This window comes from Athalia rosae, chromosome 2, assembly GCF_917208135.1.
Source record: "Athalia rosae chromosome 2, iyAthRosa1.1, whole genome shotgun sequence".
Taxonomy (NCBI): domain Eukaryota; kingdom Metazoa; phylum Arthropoda; class Insecta; order Hymenoptera; family Athaliidae; genus Athalia; species Athalia rosae.
In genome coordinates, this window is record NC_064027.1 from 3,879,738 (window position 1) to 3,896,486 (window position 16,749).

The 16,749-nt window shown below is 43.2% G+C and overlaps 1 protein-coding gene across 2 annotated transcripts in view; it reads left to right on the forward strand.

Moving 5' to 3' along the window:
* The first annotated feature begins 314 nt into the window (after positions 1–314).
* Positions 315–16,749, forward strand: part of LOC105694057 — a 38,305-nt gene continuing 21,870 nt past the window's right edge. Inside the window, exon 1 of one of the 2 annotated variants that reach the window (XM_048649196.1) lies at positions 315–1,191. The gene's annotated coding sequence lies outside the window, so the exon portion shown is untranslated. Of the gene's footprint in view, positions 1,192–4,230; positions 4,978–16,749 lie in introns of those variants that run through there. The other variant, XM_012414390.3, reaches the window with a different exon arrangement.

Sequence of the window (16,749 nt, forward strand, 5' to 3'; positions counted from 1 at the left end):
TGTCGACCGGTAGGCTCATCAGCTGGAATCACGGCTGACCTACATGCGAATTCAAGACGCCTCGCAGCATTGCACGCTATTATTGACCTCGCGCTATCATCGGTGAGACGCGTTGGTGTTCGTAAAATCTGCACACCCGAAAACTCCGAGGCGCTCTCATCGATCTGCCGAAGTGGATTCGACGGATTCGCTTTTACTTTGACGATCGAGAGTGAGGGAGATATCGGTATAGGAAGCGTTGAGAATCGATCGTGAAGATGTTTGGCAACCTCAGTGGCTCGACGAGTGTCGAGTATTTTTGCACGCTGTATAGTTATTCGCGAAAATGCAATACGTTATCTTGCACACGGCGGTCGCGAGAAACAACCAAAAGTTGGAAGTACGTAGTTGATGTCGATCAGCGTGTTAGAAGTAATTGAAAAATGATTCGGAAGACACGTGGCACTCAATCGGAACACCAGACCGGATATAATGTTGTATTCGTGTACACGCCTCGGTGAATCTCCTCCTGACGAAGTCGAAATCATTCATTTTTTACTCAAAATTATACAAAACGCCCGCTAAGTTTTTCGATTTTTGTATATTTTTCAAATTCCACCTTTGAATTCCGACACGCGAAGGAAACTCGGCACCCTTGAACTTAGAGAATCTTCGCCAGGCATGCCATCATCTCGTTTCCCGTTACTTCCGTCGCTATTTTATCGAATGAGAGGAAAGAAACGAGACTGCGATAAAACAGCCGATTTCTCGAGATAGCTTTTATCTCGCGATACAACTACCAAAGGATTCTCTCGTGGGTATCGCTACGGGGGCAGCGGCGAATACCGGCGCCGTAAAGTCCGCATCCGAGCTGGATATTGTCGACGACCTTCGCGAAGCTTCCGTAATTACCTAAAAAGCACATTTCAGGGGTTCAAGGTTCTCGCGTGAGTAAAACGTGGAGTGGAATCGATTCCCTTGATTCTAAGGTGTGGAATTTCTTCAGGGTCAAATTAGCTAACCGAAGAAGGATCGCGGAACGACTTCGGCCATTGATTGTTAAAGTGCTGATGAGTGGCGCGCGAGACGAAAAAGACTGGAAAAAATTTTCATCCTGGTGAACGAGAAAATTTACCATCAAATTAATTTTGCGCCGATACCGAACTAAGCGATGAAAATTTCGACACGGGATTTCGATGATTCTTCTCACAGGTAAGACAATCAAGTGTAGATTTTTTTTTACCAATCCCGCGTTCTCCGAGGCTAACGATTTCAAACTCATGAGACGAACTAGGAAGTCAATGGCTTGTAAAAATATTGACTCCGGATAAAGATATATCCTCGGGTAGTAGTGCACCGTGCCGTGGCTTTCATGATTTTCAAATGACGTTCGAATCGGGCCGTAGATTATATACTTGCCGAGTGATTAGTACGTACTGACGTATCGTGTGTTGCGCGTGTTTGTCACAAGACCATTGTAACGAGTTTCACGTGAGCGTTGAAGTCTCACATGACCGGCCACCATTGGCTAACATTAGGATTGAACGCTATTCCTTCGTTACTAGATATTTCACGTGACGGAGTATTTATTTACCTAATTGTGTGCCAGAATCGCGAAACTTGAACCGTCCAATCCTATCACATCCACCGTGTGACGTGCGAAATTTCAGTACGCGTTATGAATGAAGTCTTTCTTCGGAGCCGCCATTAGCACGTTGACAGTAATTCATTTTTACCGAACGCTCCGTTCACCGTCAACGCGTAAGTAACGCTGGTTTCAATTTTCAAGTGGGGACGTTCGAGACGAAAAAAAAAGTCACTTCTTTACGCTAGATTCGGATGTTCACTTTGGAACGATAACCGGAAGCGCTCGATGATGAGTGTCAGTGACGTCGTTTCGAACTCGTTCCCTTCACCTCCGGTACGAAAATTGAAGTTCGCGTTGCCGTACTTCTCCTAAGAATCTTTTGAAAACACTTCGGAGTTTGACTCGCTGAGAAAATTCTGACGGTTCCAACCGTTGATTAGATTCGTTAGATTTCCACAGAGGACGAGAATGACGAATATATGTACTCAAAGTTACTATGACAATTCGCTTATTCATTTACTAAAATTATCACGAGCGGGGTACGAATGAATTGAATAAATATTTTGTAGTGGCAAAACAAATCTAGAGCACCAAAGAGAATTATGCTATTCATATTTGTAGTAAATACGCTTATAAATTTTCAAACTTTGAGTAACAATCTCTGAGTCACAAGAATATACTTATATACGCTAAGAAAAGAACGTAGTTTGTTATTAAAACAAGTTTTACTGCAACACGTCGACTGCCGTTCTGCATACAAATTTCTGAAATTGGTCACCATAGCCATGCAAAGAATTCGCGTGTATAGTGGTTACGAAGAATGCGAGCACATGGGATGCGCTCAATCACCCGTATTTCGAAAAAATCTAGCGACTTTTTTCGATAAACATTGAATCTGAAAGAACATGCGTCAACTTAATTTATCTCGTTGTCAAGAAACCAATTCAACCGCACCAGCCAACGGAATCTGCGCATTCGTAAAATTACGATTCTTGGAGCAGATATGTTTTCGAACTGTAAGTAAAAAAAAAAAAAAAGGGAGACTTTTTATCTGAGCCGGAAATTATAATATTCTTGACACATCTGCGCAATATCGCTGATAGATCGCGTTATTGTAACACAGAGATCGCAAATTGGGCGGAATTTCTTCCAGCTGTGTCGTGTCTTTCTGGGATGTGATTTTGCTTTGTGCACGGTAATTATGTGAGATGATCACAGCCGTGATTTGATCGAATTTTATTGCAGCGACTTTGAATTTGATTGCGGTTGATCTGCAGTGATTTCTGACGTCTGAGTTTCAGCTATTCTTCAGACAGAATTCGGTCACATAAGTTATCGCGTGATCCGACTGGCGCAGCAGCATTTTTCTCGCAGAATCGCTGTTTAAATTGAAGAAAAGTGACGATCTGCGGTGTTCCAAGTTCCTAACCAAATCCGATCAAATTAGCGAATCAGCTGCAAGCTGATCTCATTGCTCATTCGTTGAATTTTTGATACGTTGCCGCACAGCGAATCAAAGGCGAATGGAATTCCGATTCGCTGTATATCAGGTTGCATTTCATTGGGCGCAGTTCAACTGTCTTGAAAGACGTGATACGTCCGCTAGGCGGGCGAATTTTGAAAGTTCAAATAGCCGTGGGCCGGAGCTGTTGCTCGTACAGCGTATTCGCCGTAAGAGGATAATTCGCGTCGCGATTTTGCCAAAAAATCGATAAGATCAGCCTGCAGGGGGAGCTGGTAGATTATTCGCTCTTACGTTTCGCAAATAGCTCAGATTCCGCGGCCATGGCCCGTGTCCGTGTTGGTCTTGCGAGCTGGTGTTCTAAAAAGTGACAGCTGATCTCCAGCCGCGTACGAATACATTGACTATTAAATCGGATGGAATTTATTTATTCGCAGCATTCTATGTTCGCAGCCTCTGAGCCCCCCGTACCAACATCCAATGAGCATTCACGCGAAATCCGAGGGTGATTCCATTGTTTTACCGGAGCGAATTTAAAAATGTATAGATCACGCTCCCAGGGACTTCACGTTTTGTTCGATACCTCAACGAATCATTTTTGAATATACTTTTTCTAATAATATACAAGACCGGAGAGGTAAGTTTCTAGAATATGAAGAGTACGAATAGAAAAAATCTATTCTGGTCGTAAAGCTATTGATCTAGAATTTTTCTACTCTTCCTCATTGGGTTTATGTGACTAAATTTTCATTGATACGAACGAGTGAGGCCAATCAACCGTCTGAGTGTCAACAATATCTGCACTAATGAACTGGATCTAGTCTACATTCGATAATAAATAGCATCAGGATGATGTTATCGATGAAGAAAAACTAACACTGTACATAGTCGAAAGTGAAGGAAATTGAAAACTGCAAGTCGCCGAGCGTTACCTAATGATTTTCATGTAATTAGCCTAGGGGAATAAAACAAAAATTGTCATCGTTTTCAATTCACGTCGAATTGGCTGAAACTGAAAAACGTTGTACAAGTGCGATCGTTGTACGGGAACGCTGCAGAGGCTGGGAAAACTTTTTTTTTGTGGTCTTTCGGGTGACCGTATAACTATAGAAAAAAGTGAGAAGGTAACTGGGGAAGGATGGACAGAGAGAAAATAGAATCCCCGGCACGTTCTATGCGGAGGACCTTCGGGTGTAGTGGTGACGGAGAGCGTCGCGTTGCTCGCCGACGAGGAGCATAGTGGGGCAAGGGAAAAATCCCGCGCAACGGGGACGCCTTCAGGTTAGGCTTCAGCTGACGCTGAATTCAGTTCCCACAGCGTCGCGTACCCAAGAACTTGGCGGAGCGTCCAGTTGCTGCAGTGTACACGTTTATAGGCAGCAAAGTAATCCTCCATTGAGACGCTTTTTCGGTTTTTCACGTTTCCCGCAACTGAAAACGAGATAAAATTAAATGAATTTGATTAAAATCGCCAACCGGAGGATCGAATGGAATCGAGTTGATAATTTGCATGAATAATAAAATTCGACGTATTGGATAACGGCCGGTGCATAAGGTAAAATAAAAACACGATCGATCAGACGAGTGTCGCTGTGGACTCCGATTCGAATGATTGTAAAATTAAACATATGGAGCTGGATAGGTGAAAATTAAAAATAAAAAACGATCCCTGCGAAAGAGCTTTGTCGAGAACTGTGGGCGCCTTTAAAACGCCAGCACACAAAGAGGCTGTGCAGGGGAAACGTTGAACATTCGTGAGGGGGTAAAAGACGGGAGGAGCTATTCAGTGAGTCCTAGACCCGAAAAATTGTCGCCCACGTTGATCCTTGGAAACGGTTAGCTGCGGTGAGCTGGTAATAATCGGACTTTGCGAAATGTCGGGTGTTTTTATTTCGCCAGTTTCGATATAGTGGGTGCTGTGGCAAGTGACTCTGGCATATCCGCACAGGTGAGTTGAAACAAATTTTCTTGAAGAACGCCGCGTATTTCGCGCTACGAATTTGAACAACGCGCGACGCGCGAGATGCGCTTTCAATTTTATAAAGCGCGCCTCCCGTTCGAGCGCGAATTTGAATGGGATATGACGCTTTCGAACCTCAATTTGACATTCATCGATGTTACGTATACTCCGTACCCGCTTGTTTCATCAAAAACCAATACCCGTATCAATTTACGAGTCAGAATTGGTAATTCGTCTTAAAAAAGTCATTTGGATATCGAAGACGGACGAAAAACCGACCCTGTCTCATTTATGCGATTAAAAATCGTGTAGACGACTATTAAATTCTCAGTTACATCGGCAATTAACAACACCAACACCGAGGCAACGGTCTCGTACACGATGTAAAATATTGAGAAATATTACAAACTAGTGCACACGCTTCGTAGACAATATTATTCCCGTCCTCGATTTCTGCCACACTACGTTCGAACTGCTGATGCATATTATGATAATTCAGACGCGTCGGTTTTTTATTTCAATTTAATTTTTTTCTTCCTCGTGTATTTTAGTGTACCGCCGCATATAACTGCAGGCACACGTATTCGGTGCATTCGCCAGTCTCAACCGTACACACGTAAATATAATAGCCACCGCATTGTGCGTGCAAGTCGGTGTAAGGCTCTCGCGACCAAAACAAGTTGCACGCTTGTTGATGATCGTTCGATCCTTTTTTCGTTACACCGATGCGAATAACAACGCTCCGGAAAATCCCCCGTTTCCTTCGTACCGCGGAAACATAGTCAAACGAATCGGGGTCTAAAGGTAAAGGTACGGGATTCAAAAATCGAAACAACGAACGACAGGGTGACCTGTTCGGATAACGATCTCTCGTACTGCTGTACGTGGGGTGCCTGACCGGCCACCACCTGCGGTGTTGCATAACTCGTCGTTAACGTACGGATGTACGAATTATATTGGTTTTTTTTTTTTTTTCATATAATTTGAGGCCTTCCGAACTTTGACCAGCGGTCAGGCAATTATTTTCGATGTCCGTACTCCGCAGCTGCATCGTCTAATGATTATTCTAATGAAATCGTACGCTAAACGAAACCTACAGTCGGTACGGAGGATGCGAAACTCGATGCTCTTTTGCAATCGGATCCTCCGCGAAACTTTGAATGATTTTGTTCCCAGGTGGGTTATTAGCAACGATTGGAAGGCAGCTGTACGAGTTTTGTTCTTTTTTTTTTTTCATTTATTTATCCGTTGCAAGTATACCGTTCCTTGTTTCTTGCTCGTTTTTTCGTCGATTCTATAGGTTTGTATTTTTTACCCTATATGTACACCGACTAGAGATTTGTGAAAGCAAAGTATGTATGCCTACGTTCGCGAGCGGCAACGCGTCGCAATTATACGCGTGGACGTGACACGAATATTTATCGCAATGACATAATCTCCTTGCTGCAGGTCGATACCCATTTTCATTGGTCGACACGACCGCGTTTGTCACGAAAAATCAATCACTTTAGTGGGGTACCCATGGCAAACGTCGCTACACAGACTCGGTTGCGAATCGCAGAAAAATGTGCAGAAATTCGATGTCCGCGAATTCAGCTCCGCCATTTTTTAAATGTCTAAAAATTACAACAAATAACGAAAATGGAGCCGAAAAACGTTATTTCTAAGTAGCTCCGCTATTTTGGAATAAAACAAAAAAAATCATTGGACTGGACGGTGGAAGATGCACCAAATGTTGCGATACTGGCGTGTATTTGGAAGAACTGCAACGGTTCCTGCAAAAATTGGAATTTTCAGAAATCATTTTGGGAAAAGTGGAAAATCTTCTTTCGAAAATTGGGATAATTTTCAGCGATCTCAATTTGTAACGTTGCCGAGAGTCCGTTTTTCTTTTTAATGGACTCGATTACGATACCGCGTTTCTACGTCCGGCATCTTTTCAACGTTCGCTCTTCGTTTATCCGATAAATCGAATGAATTAACTGCGGGTTAAACTCCGTCGAGTTTATAATTTTCTTACCTTTAATTGTGGCGGACTAATTAGTCGGTTCGATCAACCGTAACGTTTTGGCAAGAGGTATGTACGTATAATACATAGCTTAGATATTCTCCGGACTCGCTTACGCGGCCCAGACTTTGATCAGATATCAATCGAGGGGATTGGTCCGAACGAACGTTCAATTAGTACGTCGTTCGTCGAGTCGAATATAAACGATTGTTTGATACCTGTCTTACGGACCAACTCTGCAAATACCAATTGTACAATAATGGTGCGTTTTTTTTTTTTTTTTTTTTTTGTTTTTTTACCCTCCTCTTTCCCCTCATCCCTAATTCGAACGCCGTGTAACGTTACACCGTATATACCTATAATGAATCGTTTCTCGCTTTTATTTTTCCATTTATTTTCCCGTCTGCGCCAGAACTCTCGCCGTACATATAATCGCGCGATTCACCGTTATCGCGAATTTCACGGAATTTCACGATGACGGCCAAATGACACGGGGGTTGATATGAAATAAACCGTGCGAATTCGTAGAACAGCTCTTACGGTCCGCTAAATGTACTCGTCATTACAATAAAGTGCGATGCGCGCAACGTACGCCTCTTCTTCACACAGGTATAAAGTTGCACCGTTAATTTCCGAACGGGTTTAATCGTTAGGATTTACGAGCGCAGCGTCAACCTCGTGAAGCCCCGTGTCTTTCCCGTGGGTGCAACTGACCCCCGCCACGCCATACGCACGGCTACGACTCGTGACCGACGATGGTTACACGCGCGTCGGTTGGGAACAACGACGAACTCGAGCTGTGCGCCCACATTTTCTCCCCCACCTTGTTTACGTTGTATATCCCACATGCGAGAACGATAGGTGTAGACGATGAGGGCTATTGCATCGCGACACTCCGTTCCTGGTACCTTTCGAACCGTCGCTCGCCGTCGTTCGCGAACACGACGTCGCATCGCAATAAGGTACGAAGAGTGCCACGTGCTCGAGGTGCAGGTGAAACGTATTTTATGTGCTCACCGTTCGGAGGTAACGATCTGTCGCAAATTGAGACATTTATTTCGAGGAAACTCGGAGTGAACCGTGAGACAACAAATTTCAAATCCGATATGTAATTTCATTAAGATTACGCGGAGCGAAGAATATTTCGTCAGCGGGGCTGGTTGTACGCGGCGGAATATAATATTCGCCAACTACGAGTCGTCAAGTTCGAAATGTCATGTTTTTTTCCTGCTGCATGTCGATATCATTATTTCGCCAAAAATAAATATTTCAGATTTTAACGAGCGACTGAAAATTAAGACGCGATTAGGCCCGTCGAGCTATACATATACACATATACGTACGCTTCGTAAAATGTGGAGTAATCACGCTCGATTTTGAAACTTTTCGAAAGGAGATAGAATCGTGTTCTTGTTTATTTATTTATTTAGTTATTTTTTCGTTGCTTCATTTACCGCAACTTATCACGTTCAACTAGCTGCATCGACATAATGAAAGGTTTGCTGCTCTTTCGAAGTCGATGGCGAATTACCACGAGGCGAAAAAAAAAAAAAAAACAACATAATTGCAATCGATGTATATAAGTAATTGTGATCAGTCTCAAAATTACTTAGAATCGTTCGACTTGTTTTACTACATGCACGGTAATTGTGCAACGATCGTTGCATTCGTACGCTCAGGCTATTAATTTTTTACCAATGTCACGGATACTTATAGTTTGCAAAGTACGTGACAAACTATGATAATAGCTGTATATTTCGCGTGAATCCCCGACGTGATTTGACTTCTCACAAAGATAAATTATCGTCATTTGCGATATGGTCCAAGATTCGTCGATTGATTCCAGATCCGATTCGCTCTCGATTAGGTGCATGTTGTCGTCGACCGTAATCGGCTCGTATGTTAATCAAAAATTGTAAACAGTTCGTGCGCGCGTTTTTTCCCTTTGGATATAAATTATGTTTACATATTTATATAACAACGCTCGTTTCGATAAAAATATATACACGTATACACCTATGTTTGGTTACTGCAAATTCGTAAATTATTTTTCTCCAGGTATATATGTGTAATTAATTATGCCGGTACAGGCGTTTGGCATTACAATCAGTGCGTCACGGTTTCATCCATATGAAAATAGTGGATGATGCGGATGTATACATGGGAATACGTAAGATACATCTACCCAGGAAATGCGGATGCTAAAACGAGATTCTCTACATTCGGTTTGCACAGGTCAGTTTTCCCTGAAAGAAGGTATTGAGATATACATATAAAGAGTTTGAAAAACTGGTTTCCGAGATCCGACTCACCTGAGATCGTTTCATTTAATTCAATCCTGAATGAAAATCAAGGTTAGCGATTCTCCAGCGGAGAATCGAGTGAATGTCTTTATACGTATCGACTGATATGCATACACGTATATACACTCTCATATTTATTATGCATCTATCGGTACCATTAACGGGGCGAATATATTATAGTTTTAGCTCGAATGGGGCAGTTGCGACAACTTGTTTTTCTCTTGCAAAAATCCACTGATTTATTTTTCTACAAACAATACAAATCGTCGTTGTATTCTTCAGTTCTCCTACGATAAGCTTACGTGAGGATAATTTCGAAATTATTTCCGCCGTATAATCCGATCACACCCCTCAGTATTTTGTATGGGATAACATTTGAATCTCCGCATCCGCAGGCAATGAAAGAATTATTAAAAAAAAAACGAAAGAAAATTTATCTCGAAAAATTTTTTTCTTACGCAGAAAACATACGTCGACCGCAATTTGCCGCGACTAGATTCATTTCAACGGATCAAAAAATTTCCGTTGTCCGTAACGCAGTGTATATGCGTACGATTGATACGATACTGCAACTGGTTGCGTTCTAGGTTACATGTGGAATATTCTATCCCTGAAAGGTCACGCTCTGCACCGATACGCTGCAATCGGTGATATATCTACGGAGTGCGACATGCGGGGTTGAAAACCGAACAATAATATGTCGCGCGACACGTATTATATAGGCGTAATACGATCTTTCGCCATGTGATGAGGTGAAGGGCTTGTGCACTTCATGTGCGCTGAAAATACGAAAATATCTTGAGTTGAAGTTGAAAAAGTTATAACAGTTGACGATGGAGAATATCGCGGTGACATCGACACCGCACCTGCGGGGGTATATTCTTCTGGATTTGAAACTCTATACGACGATCCTGCACGCCATTAGTTTAGAACCCTCGGCTCAGAAGTCGATGAATTTCAAATCGCGTCAATTCCTTTTCACTCCGCAATCCCAGCCAAGCGTGCGGGGCGAGCTAACGAGTTATCAAACCAGGTGCAGTCTTTGATGGCAACAATTTTTCCAATTCATGGACCCAATTCCTTCATCATTCGTTCGAATACGAAATGACTATACTATAGAAATAACACGCCTGTACGAAAAACGAAAATTCTTTACGATATTTCTGACACAGTTACATATTATTACTTCTCCTGCGCTCAGAAAATGATCCCGAAAATTGGACTCAACACACGCTCGTGCGATGCCTGAGTTATTTTAATTCCAGACGCCATATCAGATATGAATGCGTTTTTTTTTATTCGTTATATTTTTCATAATTCGGTGTACGACGCTACCCAATCGTCCAACTATACGGGCGCATCGCGTTATATATCTGTACGCGGATACATCCCTGCGTTATAAATCCCATAACGGCCAAGAATAGAAAGAGTCATTGCACATCGCACGGTCAAGGGGGGTCTTGATATAAGGTTAAGTAAACAAAAACTTGAGAGGGGAAAAGAAAATTACTCGGAATACGTAGCGTAATATTGCCTGTACGTGTATGTACGCATATACGTATATCGACGTCGATACACCGACCCCTGACCCTCTCTCACTCATACTATCACCGCGGTAAGTGAGAATTTATTTTTTTATTTCTTTTTTTTTTTTTTTTTAAGAAATCTTTTTCACCGACATACCGCCGCCTCAATATAATCGCACGATGTGTACACACGCGTTACACGCCGCTACACCCGTACAATTTTATCTCAAGACTTTTGACCCGCTGCACGCTGCTAATGATACTCAAATAGATAATATGACACATACGAATATATATGTGCATCGTAGTGAAACAAAAAAAACGTTAGCCCGAACGAATGTTATACGTTAGAAAAAATGGACACGAGAAAAAAGGAACTAGTTGAAAATTTTCGTTGCGGGGGGTGACGCGACGGCGGAACGCCAAGTAGGCTAATTGCAGTACGTACGTACGTACGTACGCGGTGTGATTAACGTTGTACAATTATCGCAACTGCAGCGACGCGAGCATCGGTTCAAATACAATTATTATTTTCTTCGATCGGTCGTAGCCCGCGGTAGTAAAAAAGCCCTCAAGGAAATGCTATGTTAATTGCGCAAGTATCTGTACTAAAATACACATCCATATTCGGTGGGGGAAAGATAGCGATTCTCGTGTCACCCGTCGAACTCGATTCAATAGCTTGGATTTGACAGTGATTTATGGACCTCGTTACGTGTATCCTTTAATGATCGAGCAAACAACAATGCGCGGAGGTGATAATCGGGCGATCGATATACCTTCTTTTTACCTCCCCACCGGCCCCCCTACCTGTCTCCAGAATAAAACTAACGAGTCAGTCATGCGCGTAAGATCGCGATTCTCACAAAGGACAAAGGTAGTACGATACTGCAATTCTTGATAATCAAACTCGTAGAAATATAATCTTTGTACAGATATCTCGCTGGATAATCAACTTGTATCTATACATCGTGGCGAACGCTGTAGTTCCTTTTTCCACGCTTACACACATTAAGACTCGGCACCTTGAAAACAGCTGAATAAATTAAATGTTACAAGTGTGTGTGATAAATTTTTACAACGGAGTCTTATATTACATGGATCAATTTTGAACGATAGTATGAAATCAGCCCCACGGTTCCACACGCGAGGGCAGAAACGGCAAAGTATAAAGAGCGGAAACGACACGTATTATATGCTCGACGGAAAAGAACTTTGGATTTTACAACGAGTCAGAAATCAGATTTGCTCTGATTAAAAATCGAAAATTATGAGCAGATTTTTATGTCGAGTGTGAAAAGGACATTCTCGAAAATTCAATCGAATCGCAACGGACAGGAGAAAATATGTCTCGGATAATTTGGGAGGATATCGCACTTTCCGAACGAGTAAAATCGGTACGAACGTACTACATCGAATATATGGAGCATAAATCATTATTTATTTTTTTTTTTTCGTCGGTCCGGTGTGTGCTTTATATTTTGTCTGATTGTGAGCCAAGTACACAATCGACGAATATACTTTGCCGAGCCAAACGCTCTACGCGTGTCACAAATAGTCCTGAAATGTTGACTCGTCATCTGATAACCTCGATATATACGGTCTATGAATATCGCATGTAGTGCCTATATACCTACTCCATAAAGAATTTGACAAGTTCGACAGAAATTTTCCGTGGAAAAATATGACACAGCTGTTCCTGCGTACAACAATTCACGCTTCTTATTTCGCTCGGTTATTCTTTCCATATGAACATCGTCGTCGCTTCTGCGCGAATCTGCTTTCTCGTTACCACCCTATATCTCGGAAGTGAGTACGCGCGGTACCCAGCACTGTCCATTGAATTATTTTTTACGCACGAAGTGAAAGCACTCGCGAGTCGTGCCACACTACACCGACCGGTGTGGATAATTCGATCGACCACTGCCGAGGCACGTCAATTCGCTCGAGTCGTCCACCCGTTCGATTTATGTGGACATTGACATTGTGCCATTCGTTCTTCCACGAGGGTAGGAGTACCCGATGGAATTGCAATCTTTGCCAAACGTATGTCAATTCTTAAATCCGCGAATCACTCCACCGCGTTATGTCAAGGTCGGGTGTAGAAAAGACAGAAAAAAAAAAATGAGAGAGATGCCACTGTTAACATATAAAATGTGGACGACAAGTTTGCGTTAGATTGTTTTGTAATCCGTAAAAATAATCGACCGACACGTAATGACTCGTATAAAACACCATTGCGCGCCATTACGTGTGTGCCCATAATATCGGGCGATGCCTTACGCGTTAATTTACGGTGTGTGCAGTCGGTTGTTTATGTTGAACATACAATATCGCCGTACTATATGTATTGGGTAACGAGGAGAGTTAACCATAACCAGAAAGTTGTTGGAGCGAAAAGCCGCCGTTGGTTACATAAAAGAAAGTAGCCGGCAATATATTTCGTTACTCCGTTGTGAGAGTATAGCCTCAGCGTTAGAGTTATAATCGGTGGCTATATAACGTACCTTGGTACTCCTCCGTAGTCGGGGTACACGGTATTGGGAATTGTACTGTACGTACATACATCGTACACAAAGAAACGGCGGCTGTACATAACCGGGCCGAATCGAACCTCGCCGCACGATTCGCGGGACATTAAACGTGGATCTATTTTTGAGGAACTGGCAGTTCACCACACCGCTATAACCCCATTAGACTGCATTATTTTGTTGGGTCGTTATTACAATTGCCACGGTCATTATACGCCTCCCGAGAGTACGCCGATTTTCTAAATATAACCGCGTGCCGCGTAAAAACGAAACGAGAACCGACGATTCGCCGAGAAGAAAAAGACGTGACTCGAAAACTTGTGAAATCTAACGCTCGCGAATTTTGCAAAAAAAAAAAAAAAAAAAAAACCATCCGTTCCTCGTGAGGCACAACTGTAACGGTTCTGTGAATTTTCGTTCAACAGACGCGGGACCGCAGTTGTCCATCGAAATTCGACGCGTGTCAATTTCCGGGATGAGACGAACCCCGCGGGGTAACCGCTGTTTCGATTCGCAATCAACGTTGCAACGTCGTTATATCGGGCGATGCGATTGCGACGAGGCGATAGGAAATTAACGGAAACGTCGAAACTCAATTTTTGGAAAGAATCGAGAGGAAAAGGAAACTGCCAATCGCAGCCCTGAAAGAACAAATGACTGGATGTTCCTATGCAACGAGGAAAGAGGTCACTAATCTGATATCCGAGAAGGATGAATAGGCGCATAAGCTGCACACAGAGATGATTTGGCACATTGTGCGTTCGCACATGACCCGTTTTAACGCTTTACTCTCTGGCAAGGTGCCCGTTTGCATAAAGTTAACAAATTATTCCAATCGATACCAGTTCGCACATTGGCACTTCACAAAAAAAAACATAGCGTACGGTTCGTGCGATTCAGGTACATACGACGTTAAACGAATTTCTACCGTTCCAAATCACAGCTGAATATTTTAAATTTAGGAATAATGAAAATTGTAATTACGTAAATACGATTGCGTCGTGGGTAAATTCGATAGGTATTTCCGAAACGCGTATAATTTCAAGCGTTGAGGAAATCCTCAATCGACCGTAGCTAGTTAACGATGACGAACGACGACGAATGCGTAATCTCGTTGTTGTTATTATCATTATCATTATTGTTATGTTTATTTTTTCGTCGATGATGTACGTTTACGCTATCGTAAAATGATCCGAGATGAAATCTGCATGGAATTTGCATTATTTCGTTAAATTATGTGGGAATTTTTTGATATTCAAATTAACTTCCTGCAGTGCAGGATTAATGACGCGAACGAACGAGTTGCCTTCACTCTGGAGAATCAAGAGATGCAGGAGCCATTATGTTCTCGACGTTATTACTTTATTTCGTCTTCTTTTTTTTTCAGTGAAGAAAATTACGAAATTTAACGACATTCGGAGAAGATGAGTTCAGCGGCAATCGAACGAATCGTCACCCGCGATTCGCGACTCGTAAGATTCGATTCGGTAATCGGAATTGTAAATAAAAAACCCGGGGAAACCTTTTTTTTTTAACTCTGCACTCTCATAATTTTCTTCACATCGGTATACGCAATGCACAGATTTTTCGCGGGATATTCCAGGACATTTGTCTCGCGATGAATTAATCTCATCTATGTTACGACGACCTCATAAATCTGTGACGTAGCTATAACTACTTTTGAATGAGACCGGACGATAAAGGACGAAAAAAAAAAAAATAAGGAATATCCATAGATAGTTGCCGATCTGGTTAGGTGAAATCATTTATTCAAAAAATCCAACTATCGTACGCATACGTCCAGATTTTGAGTGTCAATATACGAGTTCCCGTCGACGAAGGCAAATCTAGTTTGGCTCGAAGGGCCGTATAGACGGAAGGGATGCTGTATCGATTTCTAGGCTGCTGCAGCGGCCTGGATGACGCAGGACGCATTCGACGTGTTCCTTCTGCAGGAAACGTCGAATCCAACGTCGATGCATTACGCGAGTTTTTGCCGAACGCATCGAACCGTATAATCCGATCGATCGGTGTGAGCGTTTGCGAGGCAAACGTTCGGCATCGAGTACGCGCCGATTCATTTCGATGGAAAAGTTCTTTCAGCGATCCGATCTCGCCACTTTTATTCCCTTTCAAGGATGGGAACCCATCGCTCGCACCCCGTGTCCATTTTCACGTGCAGGGGTACGTACATACATACAGGGTTCGCCTATTCGATTCTGGGCTTTTCGGATTAACGGTAATATCCCCTATTTTGTCTATTCAGTAACAGGGGGCGCCGGAATCCACCGGAGATGAAAATTAAAATCGATGAGTTGCACCGTGGCGATACAGTTGGGGTGAATCGGGCTGCGCAGTAGAGTCGAGTATATTCTTGGCTTCTCCGCGTTCAGGTCGTTGCCATCAGTCTATCGTGACTCTCCGCGAGTCGCATGCACGACCCAGACTGCATTCCTAACCCGACAACCTGCCCCACACGATCAACACACGCTCGATCTCTTTTAACCGCCCGCCCGCCCGCCCGCCCGCCGGCGGAGCCAATGAAATTTCACTCGGCGACCGAAGCCGCGACGCACCGATGAGTTGCACCGGTCCCTTCGACGTCGAAAGAGTCTTCGACTCTTCGAAACGACTCGGAGACCGTTAATTTATTTGCCCGATACGGTCAACCCTAAATTTATGTCGCGGGTGCAAAGACCCCTGCGGATGATACTCGAAACCTCGTGGAATGTAACAATTCGTACCGTACACATCCGTCGATTCTTCCATTTCCTTTTTCATTCGATAAATCTGCATTCTTCATCGCGCGAATCACGTATTTCCTCTTTGCGAATAACAGGCGTGTGCGTATCGCAACTTCCGTTACTTCCGCAACGTTGACTCAACGTCGCGGAACAACCCCGGGAACGAAATATCCCTACCAGTTGATCCGCGCGGCAACGACATTCTTACAACTTGTTGTTGTTACTCACAAAGATTGTATTCGATGATCGTCGTCGATACGTGGCCGGTGATGCCCCAACGCCGCGATGTCGAGGAAAGAAAAAAACGGGAACAATAAAAATGTTAGAGAATAAAATATGAGCGCGGAATCAAGGATCACGGTGGTCGAAGAGGGGAGCGAAAAAAATCACGGTGCGATGACCAGGGTACGCTACGCGGTGAGTCATAGGTGAATTCCGTCGTCCCCTCTTCGAGCGGCTCGTGTGCAGGAAATCGCTTCTCTCGTAGTCCGGTAAGTTTCACGGTCGTCGTCCATATAATCCAGGGTCTTCCACCCCACGACGACGATGAGCTTTTATCGCTTGAAAGGAAACCTGTTGGCGATTCAAATTTTTCATTGATTCGGAGACGCTGTTTATGACCAGGACCTCCTTCTGACGCATCGGGAA